Source organism: Somniosus microcephalus, chromosome 22 (assembly GCF_052327205.1).
Source record: "Somniosus microcephalus isolate GS21.2 chromosome 22, FLI_Smic_1.0, whole genome shotgun sequence".
Lineage (NCBI taxonomy): Eukaryota > Metazoa > Chordata > Chondrichthyes > Squaliformes > Somniosidae > Somniosus > Somniosus microcephalus.
The window spans coordinates 8422542-8439224 of NC_141008.1; the positions used below are offsets into that span (position 1 = coordinate 8422542).

General features: G+C 49.8%; 1 long non-coding RNA gene across 1 annotated transcript in view; it reads right to left on the reverse strand.

Annotated features, from left to right (window-relative positions):
* LOC147102013 (uncharacterized) overlaps positions 1–15122 on the reverse strand; it is a 123345-nt gene extending 108223 nt beyond the window's left edge. The window contains exon 1 of the long non-coding RNA XR_015073196.1: positions 14851–15122. This is a non-coding gene — a long non-coding RNA (uncharacterized LOC147102013). The remainder of the gene's footprint in view (positions 1–14850) is intronic.
* Positions 15123–16683: the final 1561 nt, after the last annotated feature.

Genomic DNA, 16683 nt, shown 5'->3' on the forward strand with positions numbered 1-16683 from the left:
GAAGCAATGTGCTCCGCTGCTGGTGGGATCTGGACCGCAGCTCCATCCTGCTCCTCCTCCTCCTCCTCTGAAGAGGCTGTGCACTCAGTGCCTTGCTCCTCATGCAGCACTGATCCTCGCTGCTGCGCTATGTTGTGCAGGGCGCAGCAGACCACGACGATCCTGGAGACCCTGGCTGGTGCATACTGAAGGGCTCCTCCAGATCTGTCAAGGCATCTGAAGCGCATTTTCAGTATGTCTATTGTCTGCTCTATGACACATCTGGGGGACATGTGGCTTTCATTATATCTCTCCTTGGCCTCCTCAAGGGTATCATCAGCCACGTCTTCAGTGGATACCCTTTGTCTCCAAGCAGCCAGCCAGAGGTCTGTTTGGAGGAGTGACGAGCTGAGGGATGGTGGACTGGCGCAGGATGAAAGAGTAATGGCAGCAGCCAGGGAATTTGGCGCACACATGCATGATGATCTGCCTGTGGTTGCAGAACAGCTGCACATTGAGGAAATGGAAGCCCTTGCGGTTCACAAAGACTCCTGGGTTATGATGAGGTGCCCTGATGGCCACATGTGCACAGTCGATGATGCCCTGCACCCGTGGGAAGCCAGCCAGAGCGGCAAAGCCGAGCGCCCGCACAGTAACACTGGCTTCATCAGTGGCAAAGTTGATATAATTGGCTGATCTGACAAAGAGGGCATCGGTGATCTGTGTGATGGATCTTTGGGTGGCCGACTGTGAGATGCCGCAAATGTCTGCTGCAGTTCCTGGAAGGAGCCTGAGCCGAGGAGGTTGAGGGCTCTGATAACTGTGACAGCCACTGGTACGGCATGTTCACCCGCTCCTCTGGGCTGCAGGTCTTGCTCGAGCAATGCGCAAATGTCTGCGACAAGCTGGTGCGATAGCCTGAGCCTCCTTTGGCACTGTTGCTCCGTCATGTTGAGGAAGCTCATCCTCTGTCTGTATACCCTGCATTGGGGGTATTGACTCCAGCGAGGTGCAGCCCTGCGCTGATACCCTCTGTCCTGTGGAGGACCAGGTGGTTGAGGAGAAGGTTGGTGGTGTTGTTGTTGGTGCTGATGGTGTACCTGGTGCTGCTGGTGTTGGGGCTCATTGTGGTCTGATTCTGCGGACCAAGGTGACAGTATAAACAGCACCCAGGCTTATGGAATAGATGGCAGGTCAAGTAGAGATCAGAGGAGCCAGCTGTCAATGGTGTGATAGGTTGTAACAATGAGATGAGACTGGATGGCGACTTTGCTGTAAACACTTGCAGCCTGTAGAAAGCTATAGCGGTGCTGGGAATGCAGTCAGCAACAGCTTCTGTCTGAGGAAAGTGATCAGCTGTGAGGTGGGAGTTTTTATAGTACATTTCATGCTGTCATCTAATCAGCTGGAGCAACGGCCATTCAACTCACGCCTCAGGCTGACCGACGTGGTTCCCGAGCTGCGTGATTCCCGTGGTCATCCAGTGAAATTTGAAAGGTAGGTTAAAAAGACTTTTAAAGGTCTGACAACTACCTCATAATGATTTAAATTAGCTCACCCACCTCTGCCGGCAAACACACCTGAGGGAAAGGCGTGTGGGGGCAGGATGATGGCGGGTTCCTGACACGCTGCAAGATTTTTCAAATTTCCCACCCGACCCGCCTCCGACCGCGCCTACATGGATCCCAGAAAATGATGCCTAAAGTAATTATTCAACAAATCGGCCATTTTCATTTGCAATATTACTCGCATCTGTTTTTAAAGGGCCCCGTTACCCTTGACTACTCTTTCTCTTCTAATATAATTGTAAAATGTTTTGTGTTAATCTTGCTACCTATTACAAGTTTCTTTTCATATTCCTTTTTTGCAGCTCTTACTCTTTGTTTAATCTTCCTTTGCTGTTCTTTATATCTCTCCCAGTCCCCTGGATCTACACTATTCTTTACACTTTTATGTGCTCTTTCCTTTAGTCATACGTTATCTCTCACCTACTTTGTCGACCATGGCTGTTTTATTTGGTAAATAGGGCTCTTGCCCCTTAGGACTATATACTGGTCATGTATTAAGCTAAATTCTATTTGAACACCTCCCACTGTTCATCTGTAGTTTTACCCAATAACAGTTTTGACCTGCCTCCTACCCTAGCACAGAACGTTCCTTCAATTCCTTCCTCCCCCCCTCCTCCTTTCCCTGCCTCTGCACCTGCACTCTAACCTTTTCTAGTTCTGATGAAGGGTCCCAGACCTGAAACGTTAACTCTGTTTCTCTCTCCACGGATGCTGCCTGGCCTGCTGAGTGCTTCCAGCGTTTTCTGTTGTTATAACAGCTTTGACCAGTTTGCTGTCGTGAGCCTCTATCTCATCCTGTTGAAGTTAACCGTATCAAAATCTAGGATCTGAGTAACCGTGTTAAGTTTCTCCTTTTCAAACCTAACATTGAATTTGATCATCAGATTATTAACCAAGGCTGGCTCATTACTCATTACTAAATCTAGTATGGCCTTCCCACTTGTTGATTCTAGAACATATTGATCCAGAAAACTATTTTGAATGTACTCAGGAAATTCACTACCTTTCTAACTTGAGCTATTTTATTCTTCCCAATCTAAATGAAAATTAAAGTCTCCCATTAAAATAACTGCTTTTACTACAAGCCTGTCTAATCTCTGAATTATTACATTCTGCCACTTCCTCGCTGCTATCAGGAGGCCTGTAGACAACTCCCATTACAGTTTTAAATCCCCTCATTCCTCAATTCTAACCACTGATTGCTTTCCTTTACCGATATCCTCTCCTCCTAATGTTGTTATAGTGTCTTTAATCAATAAGGCTACCCCTCCTCCTCTTCCAGTTTTCCTATCCATTCTAAAGAGCTTATAACCTTTGTGGCAGAACCACTGAATGACTCTGACTAACTGTACATAATTCTCTTTAACGATGTTCGAACACCAGCCTAAACCTGTACCATTGTGTTAGGCATTACTGTGTTCTGTATATAGAGTTGGCATGTACGGGGAGTGGCCCCTTTAAGAGCGCGGGAAAATGTGGTAAACGCGATGACATCACGTCGCAATCCACGGGGCTGCCCAGGCAGTCCTCGTGGAGTCTCTGATCAGTAAAGACCCGTTTGCTTGTTCCCTGGTGTCAATCTCAGTTATTTATAGGAATTTGTCAATTCCTACATTGGTGACCCCATTTTTTGTGAACGTTTTCACAAAAGAAGAGCGCAGCATGGAAGCCAACGCTGTGTCACTGAAGCTGCCACAGTTCTGGGAGCAGCAAGCGACCTCGTGGTTCATTCAGGTCGAGGCCCAGTTCGCCCTGCAGAACATCGATGCGGATCAGACCAAATGTGGTCTCCGCACTCGACAGCTCTACCGCCTCTCGGATCGTCAGCCACCTCGAAAACCCCCCAACGGAGTGCAAGTATGAAACCCTCAAAGCGCGGCTACTGCAGGTTTTCAGGCTCACAAAACCGGAGCGCACCCGTCGATTACTCGCGATGCCCGGTCTCGGGGACTCCAAGCCTTCAGAGTTGATGAGCCAAATGCTCACACTCCTGGGCTCAGAACCGGAATGCTTCCTGTTCCGAGAAATTTTCCTCAGCCAACTGCCTGAACAGGTGCAAGCTGCCCTGGCCCGATCTGAAATCGTGGACTGTGCAACACTCGCTGCGGAGGCTGACAAAATTTTCGCTGTAACTCGGCAGTACTGAGCTGCCACGAGGCACCCATCCCCCGCAGACGCCGCCCCAGCTCGTCAGCCTGCTGGGCTGTGTTTCTACCATGCGCAGTTCGGCGCGAAGGCAAAGCGTTGCCGCCCTCCCTGCAGTTTTCCCCCCCAAAAAAACAACCAACAACTGCGACCACCGAGGAACGGGTCTAACGGGCACCCCGCGACCGCGATGGCGATCGGCAACGCGGGAAAGTTGCTCTTCATCACCGACACTCTCTCCGGTCGCCGTTTTCTGTGCGACACTGGAGCGCAGTGCAGCATTTTACCCGCGTCCGCCCTCGATGTGCAGACAGGGAATCACGGCCTCACCCTTGAAGCGGCCAATGGCGGAGCAATTCAGACCTTCGGCAGACGGTGGGTTGAGGTGTGCGTTGGGGAGCAACGCTTTCACTGGGAGTTTGTTACGGCCAAAGTTTCCCAGCCCCTCCTCGGCGTGGATTTCCTGTGCGCCAACAGCCTCCTGGTCGACGTCAGAAACCGGCAGCTGATCAACGCAGCAACTTTTAATTCTCTTCCGTGTTACCGCAGTAACACTACGTCACGCACCGTCTCCTGTGCGTTCCCGACTCCTGATGAGTTCGCTCGCCTGCTCGGCGAATTCCCCGAACTGACAAGACCCACGTTCTCCTCCACAGCCATGAAACATGGTGTGGAACACCACATTACCACCAACGGCCCCCCGGTCTATGCGTGGGCCCGGCGCCTGGAACCTGGAAAGCTGGCGGTCGCAAAGGCGGAGTTCGCAACCATAGAACGGTTAGGGATTATTCGCCGGTCGAATAGTCCCTGGTCTTCACCCCTCCATATCATCCCGAAGCCTGGCGGCGGTTGGCGGCCATGCGGCGACTATCGACGCCTTAACGACACCAACACTCCTGATCGGTACCCGATCCCCCACAGTCAGGATTTCTCTGCCCATTTGGCAGGGAACACCGTGTTTTCCAAAGTCGACCTCGTCCGGGGCTACCACCAGGTCCCGGTGCATCCACAAGACGTCCAGAAGACTGCAGTCATCACCTCATTCGGCCTCTTCGAGTTTCTACGGATGCCGTTTGGGTTAAAGAACGCCGCCCAGGCTTTCCAACGCCTGATGGACTCCGTGCTGCGGGACTTCAAATTCCTCTTCTTCTACCTGGACGATATCCTGATTGCCAGTCCTACTAAGGAAGAACATACCTGTCACCGACGCACCCTTTTTCGACGCCTCAGCCAACACGGCCTGATTATCAACCCGGCCAAGTGTCAGTTTGGCCTGCACCAAATCGATTTCCTGGGGCATCGCATCACCTCAGAGGGAGCGGTTCCTTTACCTTCAAAAGTGGAGGCAGTGACATCTTTTCCACGCCCACAGAACGTAAAGGCCCTGCAGGAATTCCTAGGCATGGAAAATGTTACCACCGCTTCGTGCCTAAGGCGGCACTGCTCATGCAGCCCTTGTACGAGGCCCTCAAGGGCAAGACTGGCAAGAACCCGGTAGACTGGACGGATGACATGGCCCGAGCGTTCGCCAACACCAAACGCGCCTTAGCCAACGCGACTATGCTGGCGCACCCGCTGCCAGGAGCCACCATCGCCCTCACCACCGATGCGTCGGACTACGCAGTCAGTGCCGTGCAACAGCAGTGGGTGAAGGGACATGGCAGCCGTTGGCATTCTTCAGCCGTCAACTACGGCAGAACGAGAGAGCATATAGCACGTTTGACCGGGAGTTGCTCGCCCTTTTTCTGGCCATCCGCCATTTTCGGTTCCTGCTAGAAGGACATCCTTTCACCGCCGTTAACCTTTGCAATGGCCAAGGTCGCCAAACTGTGGTCAGCCCGACAGCAGCGTCAACTGACCTACATATCCGAATTCACCACGGATATACAGCATGTGGCCGGTAAGGACAACCTGGTGGCAGACTGCCTCTCCCGCGCGATCGTCAATACGGTTCATTTGGGCCTCGACTATGCCCTCATGGCAGCGGACCAAGCCTCAGACCCGGAAGTCCAAGCTTACAGAATGGCCATCACTGGCCTCCAGTTGGCCGACGTCATGTTCCATTCGGCAGGTACCACGCTGTTGTGTGACGTCTCCGTACAGGATCCTCGCCCTGTCGTGCCGGTCGTCTGGCGCCGCAAAGGGTTCGACGCCATACATGGGTTGTCACACCCAGGAATGAAGGCCTCTCAGAAACTGATGTCAGCGAAGTTTGTATGGCATGGCATGCATAAGGATGTCCGTGATTGGGCCAACACTTGCGTGGTCTGCCAAAGGGCCAAGGTACAGCGCCACGTCAAAGCTCCATTGGCCACCTTCACAGTTCCGGAGCGACGTTTTGACCATGTCAACGTCGGCCTGGTAGGACCACTTCCACCCTCCCATGGTTTTTCACACATCCTGACCATGGTGGCCGCACCACCAGATGGCCGGAGGCGGTCCCCCTGTCATCCACTACTTCGGCGGACGTGGCCAGGGCATTCATTTCCTCCTGGATCGCCCGTTTCGGAGTACCTGCAGATATTTCATCAGACAGGGGACCGCAGTTTTCCTCTGAAATCTGGAATGCAGTGGCCCAAGGCCTCGGTGCCAAATTACACCGCACCACAGCCTACCACCCACAGGCGAATGGCCTCTGCGAATGCTTCCACCGGTCAATGAAAGCCGCCCTGAGGGCCAGCCTCCAGGGCGCTGGATGGGCAGACAAGCTACCGTGGGTCCTGTTGGGCCTTCGCACGGCCCCCAAGGAAGACCTTCACTCTTCATCAGCGGAGCTTGTCTATGGTCAGCCGCTGCGAGTCCCAGGGGACTTCCTACCAACATCGACAGAGCCATGGTCCGCGTCTGCCCCGCTTGCTAGTCACCAAGACGCGGCCAGATGTTTCGCACCGGTGCCCACTTCGCACCATGGGCCGCAGAGGTCACACATTCCCACGGAGCTTCACAAGGCGGGGTACATTTTTATTCGCCATGATGCACATAGGGATCTGCTCAAGGCCCCATATACCGGTCCCTTCCATGAGTTGGATGCAGGGGACAAAACCTTCACGGTAGATGTCGGTGGTAAACCGGACCACATTTCGGTCGACCACTTAAAGCCAGCGCATTTAGACCTCGACCGCCCCGTCGTGACAGCACAACCGCCGAGATGGTGTCAGCCACCCATCGTCGTTACGGCAGATCAAGTGCGACCGCCCGCCAAACCGTCAGCCGCCCAGCAGCCTCCGCCTCGGGAGTACAGGAGTCGTTCTGACAGGCTTGTCAGACACCCTCACCGTTTTGACTTTGTCCATTAAAGCGAATTCTGGGGGGGCGCATGTGGCAGAACCACTGAATGACTCTGACTAACTGTACATAATTCTCTTTAATGATGTTCTAACACCAGCCTAAACCTGTACCATTGTGTTAGGCATTACTGTGTTCTGTATATAGAGTTTGCATGTACGGGGAGTGGCCCCTTTAAGAGCGTGGGAAAACGTGGTAAACGCGATGACATCATGTCGCAATCCATGGGGCTGCCCAGGCAGTCCTCGTGGAGTCTCTGATCAGTAAAGACCCGTTTGCTTGTTCCCTGGTGTCAATCTCAGTTATTTAGAGGAATTTGTCAATTCCTACACTGGAATATTTAACTCCCAATCATGACCAACTGGCAGCCAAGTCTCCGTAATGGCCAACAGGTCATACCCTCCAAGCTGTATTTCAGCCTCTAATTCACTCAATTTATTTCTTATATACTCTGCGTTAGTATATAAAGCTCTTATTTGGGCAAGAGACCCTAACCCATCCTTTTGCCCTGATACTGTCTTTCTCACAATGTTTAACTTAACACGTTTCTTATTGTCACTCCCGCTGTAAATAGTGTCCCTTCACCTGGAGAATCTAAATCACTGTTTGTGACCTGAACTCCACTCTTAGCCTTTTTAAAATCTTTAAACAATCATTTTTGCCATTGTTTCTGACTGAGCCCTCCCGCCCATTTATTAGTTTAAAGTCTTTTTTACCACCCTATTTATCCTTTCCGCTAGGTCCCTGGTCCCAGCCTGGTTCAAGTGTAGCCCGTCCCAATGGTAAAGCTCCCTCCTGTCCCAGTACTGGTGTCATTGTCCCATGATATGGAGCCCCTCCTTCTCACACCACTCCTTTAACCTCATGGTCACCTTCCTGATCCATTTGTCCCTGAGATTATTACCCTTGAGGTCCTGCTTTTTAATTTAGCTCCTCACTCCTGATACTTCCTCAGCAGAACCTCCTCCCTTTTCTTCCCTATGTCATTGGTCCCAACAACTCGATCTTCTCCCTCCCTTTCCAAATTCCTTTCCAGCCACATTGAGATATCCCTTACCCTAGCACCAGGTAGGCAACACACTCTTTGGGACTCACGACCGTGGCTGCAGAGTGTAGTGTATGTACCTTTAAGAGAAAACTACTTTTACAGCTCCTGTATACTGTAGTACCGGCAGTGACCACACCTGTATATAAGCCTTGAGCATGCCTCTGTACTGTTAGTCTTTAGACTACCCTCCTCCAGTAAACACCTGTTGATTGTTAATTTATAGCCTCCGTCTAGTTATTGGAAAACATCATACTTTAAGAATCACGGATTCAACAGTGGCGACGAGGTCGATTCGAATCTACCTGCAACTCTGCATTTCCTTTCAAGGATTTGCTCCGGGAGGACGGCGGAAGAAAGTCGAGGCCAGAAGCACGGGCGTCGACCACGAGCAACCGCCCAGTCATCCGGCAGAGAGTGGACATCGCAGGGGAGGCTGTTGAGAGCCAGGCTTGGTTCTCCAGCCACGACGATCCAGCAACAGGCTGGCAACAGGTACAGCGCAGACCCTTCCCGGACAGCGGCGGCTGGAGCCGACCGACGGCACAGAAAATGCTGAGCAGCGTCGACGGGGTAAGAGAGAGGGTGAAGCGCACAGGGCGCAGCCGGGGGTTGAAAACCGAGCGGCGTCGACGGAAAACAAAAAGAGAGAGAGGGTAAAGCAGCAGCCGGGTTCAGGACCGAGCAGCGGCAATGAGAGAGGCGCACAGGAGAATGCGCAGAGCACAGCCAGGGCTCAAGGGCTGAACAGCGTCCGCGGGGGAAAGAAAGGAGGCGCGGGAGACGCCATTGAGCCGCAGAGAAGAAGGGAGACGCGGGAGACGCCATTTTAGAAGCCACAGCGGAGAAGAAGGGCGAGCGCGGGAAGAAAGGAAAGCACGGGAGATGCCATTTTGTGCCAGCGGAGAAGAAGGGAGAGCGCGGGAGATGCCATTTTAGACAGTTTAATCACACCCAGGGATGCCGAAGAGTGGCAGTATCACTGCGTTCGACAATGAAGTCGAAGATTGGGCGACATATGTGGAACGCATTGAGGAGCACTGCAAGGCGAATGAAGTGCCAGATGCGAGGAAAGCACTGGTTTTGTTGAATTCCATGGGTGCAAAAACTTATGGCTTACTGCGAAACCTAATAACCCCAGAGAAGCCTGTGGATAAGAATTTCGAAAGCATAGTGGAAATCCTACAGGACCACTTAAACCCCACACCGCTGCTGATAGCAGAAAGATTTAAGTTCCACAAAAGGAACCAGCATAAAGACGAACGTAATGCTGAGTACTTAACGGAACTGCGCAAGCTATCGAAACACTGCCAGTTTGGAGTGGGACTAGCAGATACGTTAAGGGACAAGTTTGTGTGTGGGCTTCAAAGTGAAGGAACCCAGAAACGGCTTCTATCAGAAAAGGATCTTACGCTGGACAAGGCTTTCAGCATGGCAGTATCACACGAAGCAGCCGCACGGGGCGCTGCAGACATACAACGGAGATCACAAGAATATGGCACCAATGAAATGTCATATGGAGCAGTGAAGTGTTATCGCTGCGGCAGAACAACACACGACCATAAGGATTGTTGGTTCAAGGACCAAGTGTGCAGACAGTGTGGAAAAGCAGGACACATAGCAAGAGTCTGCAGGTCAGGGACGAAAACCAGCAGCAAGAAATCTCCACAGGAGAAGTACAAAAAGGTACATAAGGTGATGGACAGTAGTTCAGACGAACAGAAAAGTGATACAGACTCCGGAAGCAAGGAGCTGGGTTGTCTGAAACTACATAATGTAATCAAAGTGGAGGATCACCAGACTATCTGGGTCACGCTCAAGATAGACGGAGTCCAAGTGAAAATGGAATTGGACACAGGATCAGCCCTAACAGTCATAAACCAAAAGGACTACAAGCGGCTATTTTCACATATACCCTTGAAACAGACATTGTCTTGAAGACGTACACGAGGCAAAAAGTCTACCCCAAAGGAAAAATAAGGGTGAACGTGATATACAAAGGCCAGGAAATACCCAAAATGGACCTATATGTATTGCCAGATGGAGGACCACCACTACTAGGACGTGAATGGATCCGGAAGATACAATTAGGTTGGCATTCCATACAGGCACTGAAGGTTGAGGCCAAAAAGGATGACGACGTCACACCTGGATGACTGTCAAAAATGCTAACTGACGCACAAGAAGTGTTCCAGGAGGGACTCGGAACACTAAAAGGCATAGCAGCGATGATTAAAATAGAGGAAAATGCAAACCCAAAGTTTTTAAAGGCCAGACCGGTGCCTTATGCGATCCGACCAGCCGTCGAAGCAGAGCTGGAAGGGTTGGAACGTTCAGGAGTACTGTACAAAGTAGACTGGAGCGAGTGGGCTACACCCATCGTTCCTGTAATGAAGAGGTCATTGAATAATACGCCTGGGGAACCAAAGAAGGTCTGCATCTGTGGGGATTTTAAGGTGACAGTGAACCCAGTCCTTCACACTGTACAATATCCACTTCCACGGATTGAGGATATTTTCGCCTTGCTATCTGGAGGTAAACGCTTCACCAAAATTGATCTGGCCCAGGCGTACTTGCAAATGGAGGTAGAAGAAGCCTCGAAACAATACCTCACGATCAACACTCATAAAGGTCTCTACCAATGCAACCAGCTGGTGTTCGGGGTAGCATCGGCTCCGGCTATTTGGCAAAGGGCAATGGATCAAGTCCTGCAAGGGATTCCAGGGACCCAGTGTTATTTGGACGACATCCTGGTCATGGGCGAAAATGACAGTGATCACCTCGCCAACCTGGAGAAGGTGCTCACTAGATTAAAGGAATATGGGCTACGAGCTAATCGCCACAAGTGCGAGTTTTTCCAGCAGCAGATCTCGTATTGTGGCCACGTTATTGATGAAGAGGGGTTACATAAGTCCCCTGAAAAGATTGAGGCAGTAGTCAAGGCTCCAGCACCGGAAAATGTGTCACAACTGAGGTCGTTCCTCGGGCTGGTGAACTACTACCATAAGTTCTTACCAAATTTGTCTACAGTACTACACCCACTGAACACCCTACTGCAAACGGGGGTACCATGGAAGTGGAATGACGAATGTAAATGAGCTTTCCAGAAGTGCAAAGAATTGATCACATCAAAAGAGGTGTTGGCCCATTTCAACCCAGCACTACCAATTCGGTTGGCGTGTGATGCATCACCCTATGGTATTGGAGCGGTGCTGTCGCACAAATTCCCAGACGGGTTGGAGAGGCCTGTAGCCTTTGCGTCTCGGTCACTAACCTCAGCCGAGCGCAACAACGCCCAGATCGACAGGGAGGCCCTCAGCCAATATGGGGAGTAAAAAAATTCAACCGCTACCTGCATGGGCAGAAGTTCACCTTGCTGACTGACCACCAACCACTTGTCTCCATCTTTAATCCAAAGAAGGGCATTCCGGTGATGACTGTACAACGGCTACAAAGATGGTCCCTTTTTCTAGGGGCGAACCAATATGAAATAGAGTATAAGGCACGAAACAGCATGGAAACGCTGATGGGCTATCACGCCTGCCACTGCCTACTGTGGAGGAAGCACCAGCAGTGGACCCTATCGAAATATTTTATTCGTCGATAATTGAACGATTGCCAGTAACTAACGCGGATATAGAGAAAGAGACCAGCAATGATCCGACACTGTCTCGGGTATATGATTTGACGGTGAAGGGATGGCCAACACATGGCGACTCACTGTTGCCAGCATTCTCATCCAGAAGAGAACAGCTGTCAGTATGCCAGGGGACAGTGATGTGTGGATCCCGAGTGGTAATTCCACCCAAGTTAAGGGAGAGAGTGCTCAATGAGCTTCAAGAAGGCCACCTTAGAGGGGTGAAAATGAAAAGCCTTGCTAGGGCTTATGTGTGGTGGCCGGGGATCGATCAACAAATCGAGGACCTAACAAAGAGCTGCTCAGGGTGCCAGAAGGTCCAAAATGCACCACCACATGCCCCTCTACACCCATGGGAGTGGCCCTCCTCTCCATGGCAACGGGTGCATATTGATTTTGCTGGTCCATTCATGGACTCAATGTTCTTAATCGCAGTGGATGCGCACTCAAAATGGCCTGAGGTGATCAAAATGTCCTCAACCACTACAGAGAAAACGATTGCAGTCCTATGGACCATATTTGCCAGGAACGGCTTGCCAGAGCAGATTTGCTCTGATAACGGACCACAGTTTGTGCCCGAAGAGTTTCGGAAGTTTATGAGAAGGAATGGGGTAAGGCATTACACATCTGCCCCGTATCATCCAGCCACAAATGGATTGGCTGTAAGGGCCATGTGCAATGATGAAAAAGGCGATAAGGGCCATGTGCAATGATGAAATTCCACTACAGCTTAAGGTGGACAATTTCCTGTTAGCCTACAGAAATGCGACACATGCAGTTACCAACCAGACCCCGGCCATGATGTTCTTTAACCGAAGGTTGAGATCTCGTCTGGATTTGCTCAGGCCAAATGTACGAAGAAATGTTGAGGATAAGCAATTCCAGCACATCAATGAAAAGCCAACAAGGAGCTTCAATATAGGACAACCAGTCTTGGCCCGCGACTACCGAACAGAGAAATGGCAACCCGGAACGATATGCACACGGCAGGGGCCATTAATGTACACAGTGGATGTCGGGGAGAACATTGTGAGACGCCACGTCGGCCAGATCCTAGCGTCACAGGAACGAGTCAACCCCATGTCTCGCGTACCTGGGGATGTACCCAACATACCGGTAGCATCTACCTCAGAAACAGTAGCAGTGGAACCTGATGAACTAACCGACGAAAGGGGACCAGAATCGCCTCCGCACCAAGAACAAGAACCTCAGGAAAGGCGCTATCCAGAAAGGATCAGGAAGCCGCCCCAAAGACTGAATCTATAAATGGATTATTTCAGTTTAATGTGCATGTTAAAGTGTTAACTGTTATTTGAATGTTATGGGTACTGTTAATCTAAAAGGGGGAGGAATTGTAGTGTATGTACCTTTAAGAGAGAACTACTTTTACAGCTCCTGTATACTGTAGTACCGGCAGTGACCACACCTGTATACACTTGAGCATGCCTCTGTACTGTTAGTCTTTAGACTACCCTCCTCCAGTAAACACCTGTTGATTGTTAATTTACAGCCTCCGTCTAGTTATTGGAAAACATCATACTTTAAGAATCACAGATTCAACACAGAGTATCCTATCTGTCCCCCTAATTATTGAATCCCTTATAACTACTACATTTCTATTCTGCTCCCCCTCCCTTTGGACAGCCCTGTGCTTCACGGTGCACAGGTCAGCACTGTGGCTGTCCTCCCCGGGATCTTTCTCCTTATCTACACATGTATCAAGCAATGTACCCTTTAATTTTTGTTAGGTGCGAGGCCCCTTTAACGGGCTGCACGGCCCATTCAAATGTCCTCACATGCGTGGTTATTTCTATTGAAAAGCCAGTGAACTGGCCTGCGGGACCTCCAGAGCACTGCGCGGCCGTGCAGCTTAACAGGAACATTGATATCAGGTACATTGTACCCGTTTGATAGGACCAGTGTCTGTGGGACCTCCTCCTCTTTCTCCCCTCGGTTCCCCCTACCCTGCTCACTAACAGTCACACTCTCCCCTTCCTGCACCTGTGCTTTCCTCCGAGGTGTGACTGCACTCTGGAGAAAACTATCCAAAAATTCCTCAACCTCCCTTATGTGCCGGAGTGTCTCTAACTCGCACTCCAACTCAAGGACTCTGAGCCGGAGTGTCTCTAACTCGCACTCCAACTCAAGGACTCTGAGCTGGAGTGTCTCTAACTCACACTCCAACTCACGGACTCTGAGCTGGAGTGTCTCTAACTCGCACTCCAACTCAAGGACTCTGAGCTGGAGTGTCTCTAACTCGCACTCCAACTCAAGGACTCTGGGCTGGAGTGTCTCTAACTCGCACTCCAACTCAAGGACTCTGAGCTGGAGTGTCTCTAACTCGCACTCCAACTCAAGAACTCTGAGCTGGAGTGTCTCTAACTCGCACTCCAACTCAAGGACTCTGAGCTGGAGTGTCTTTAACTCGCACTCCAACTCAAGGACTCTGAGCTGGAGCGTCTCTAACTCGCACTCCAACTCAAGGACTCTGAGCTGGAGTGTCTCAAGCCAGAGATATTTACTGCAGATGTGTCAATCCAGGACAGTCTCGCTGTCCACAAACGCCCACATACTACAGTCCCAACACACAACCTGCACTGCCATTTCTAGTTTTTATTTATTTGTTAGTAGTAATTTAATTCTAGATACAATAGAATACAACTTGAGATTTAGATTATATTTAATAGATAGATTTAGCTTGAATTCAGATTAATTTGTAACTAATTTGGCTTGTTTATTTACTTTATTTTAGTATCCCCTTAAATTTAATTTAATGTATTAAATTTATTATTTATGTATCACTGTATTTTTATTTAATGCATTTCAGATCCCTTTAATGTCTACTTAGTTCATTTTAATTTTATCCCCTTAGATTAAATGGTTTATTTATTTACTGTTGCTCCTTGGTTTAAATTACTTAGCACCTCCTTCCCCCTCTGCACCTAATTCCCACTCTCACTCTATTTAGCAGATTCTCAAAGCTCTCACCCTGCTCTGTGCTTTTGCCGATATCCCTCTAATAACACACTGTTGCAACTGACTAGTCAACTTCCAGCCACAACAATTAACCCCCAGTCAGGGAGCCACTTACAGCTGATCGACTGTTAACTGCCACTGACTTGCAGTTTTTTAAAGTAAGAAAACAAAGTTAAATTTCAATTTGATAACAACACACTTTCTGTACTACTCACCCACTGAATTACCAGTGAATCCCCACTCTCACCAAACTCCTGTCTTCACACGGCTCAGCAGATTGACCCAGCTTGCACCCAGCTCTGCACTGAGGAGAAAGGGCTGGAACTGCTGGGCAGGCACAAGGGGGGAGCTGGCGGGAGTCGGAGAAGCAGGGGGGAGGTACGAGTTGCAAGTTGGTCAGGAAATTCCATGTCTCCTGTTTATCCAGTCCTTGTAACTCAAATACGATCTCTCTTCACTTAATATTAATCCCATTTTCCTGTTTTGCCCCTTTTACATTCTCCTTCTTTGAATAATTTTCCACAATGTTTTTTGAATCATTTTAGCACTGATCACCGCTTGTGACGCAGCATTCCACATTCCACATTCCACATTTGGGCTGAATTTTCCTCCAGGTGCTGAAGCCAGTAAGATGGCACAGGTTGGGCAACTGCCACAATAGCACCTCCATTTTGACACCAACATTTTCCTCCTGGAAAGCTGCTAGTCTGCAGTCCCGTGAACCCGGAGCCTGTCCCACCACTTCTAACTGTGAGTGGGCCGGCATTGGCAACGTTTCTGTAATACTTCCCCAACATACTCCCCAAATCTGAACTCTGAGAAGACCAAGTAATGGTGTGAGCAGCACAGCAGGATCCCACACAGAGGCCAGTCTTGTACATGTGCCATTCACATTGTGACTGACGTTTGCAGACACCTTGCCTACGCCCTGGAACTTCTTTGCAGACTTCCCTGGGAAGGTTCTGTGGATACTGGGGAAAATACATTTCTGGAGTGGGACTGATGGGAATCCCCCTATTCCTGTGAAGAGGAGGAGGATGAGGATATGACAAGTGGTAGATTGGAGGCTCTTAGAGTCAAACATTGCAGAAGATGTTTGTTTCCGATATGATGATACCCACTCCACAGGGTTTGCAGACCTAGGTCTTATTTAGATATCTCTGCCAATCAGTGGCTCGGAAGGCTGTACTCCACCTCAAATCTATTGGGGAGCTATGCCAACTGCTGGCTGAAGACCTATACGCACTTCTGCCAGGAGATCTGTAGCTGATAACGTGACCACTGCCTTGATTTATTTTGCCGCTGGGTCCTTCCAGGCAGCCTCAGATGATCTTTGTCACATTAGGCTGTTGGATCAATTTCTGTCTGTGAAGTGAATTGTAATTTGCATCAAATTTGTTCAGAATACTATTGAAGAGAATTTCTGTGCGTATCCTCCTGCTCTCCCGCTGTACCTGTGGCAGAAGATCAGCGTGTACCCTGGGGAATAGACAGTTTCCACCATTTCCCCAGGGTTTCTGCTGAAGTTACGATGGGAGATCAGGAGAATCCCCATAGAAATTCCAGGCATATCTCTATACCTCTAACTATGCAGGGGTCACAGAAGAAATTTTAAGATAGATTTCTTAATATGTCATGTTATTCGCTGAGAAAGTACCTATTGTCTAACAATCTGTTTATTGAATGATTGTAGTGTGACCAGTGTAGGTGAAAGCACACCTGCGGTGAACAAAACTTGTTGATGCTGAAAGTTACTGACTTCTGTGTCTGATAGAGAGAGAGTGAGAGGGAGTGAACAAAGAGAGGGGAGAGGGAGAGAGAGAGAGAGAGAGAGAAAGAGATAGGGAAAGGGAGAAAGAGAGCAGTGTGAGAGTGAGTAAGAGAGGGAGAGTGATAAAGCAAGAGAGAGGGAGGGAGAGAGAGGGAAGAGAGAGAGAAAGGGGGAGGGAGATAGGGGAGAATCAGAAAGAGAAAGAGAGAGTGGTACCGAGAAAGCAAGATAAAGAGAGGGAGACAGAGAAGGAAAAGGAGAAAGAAATGGAGAGAGA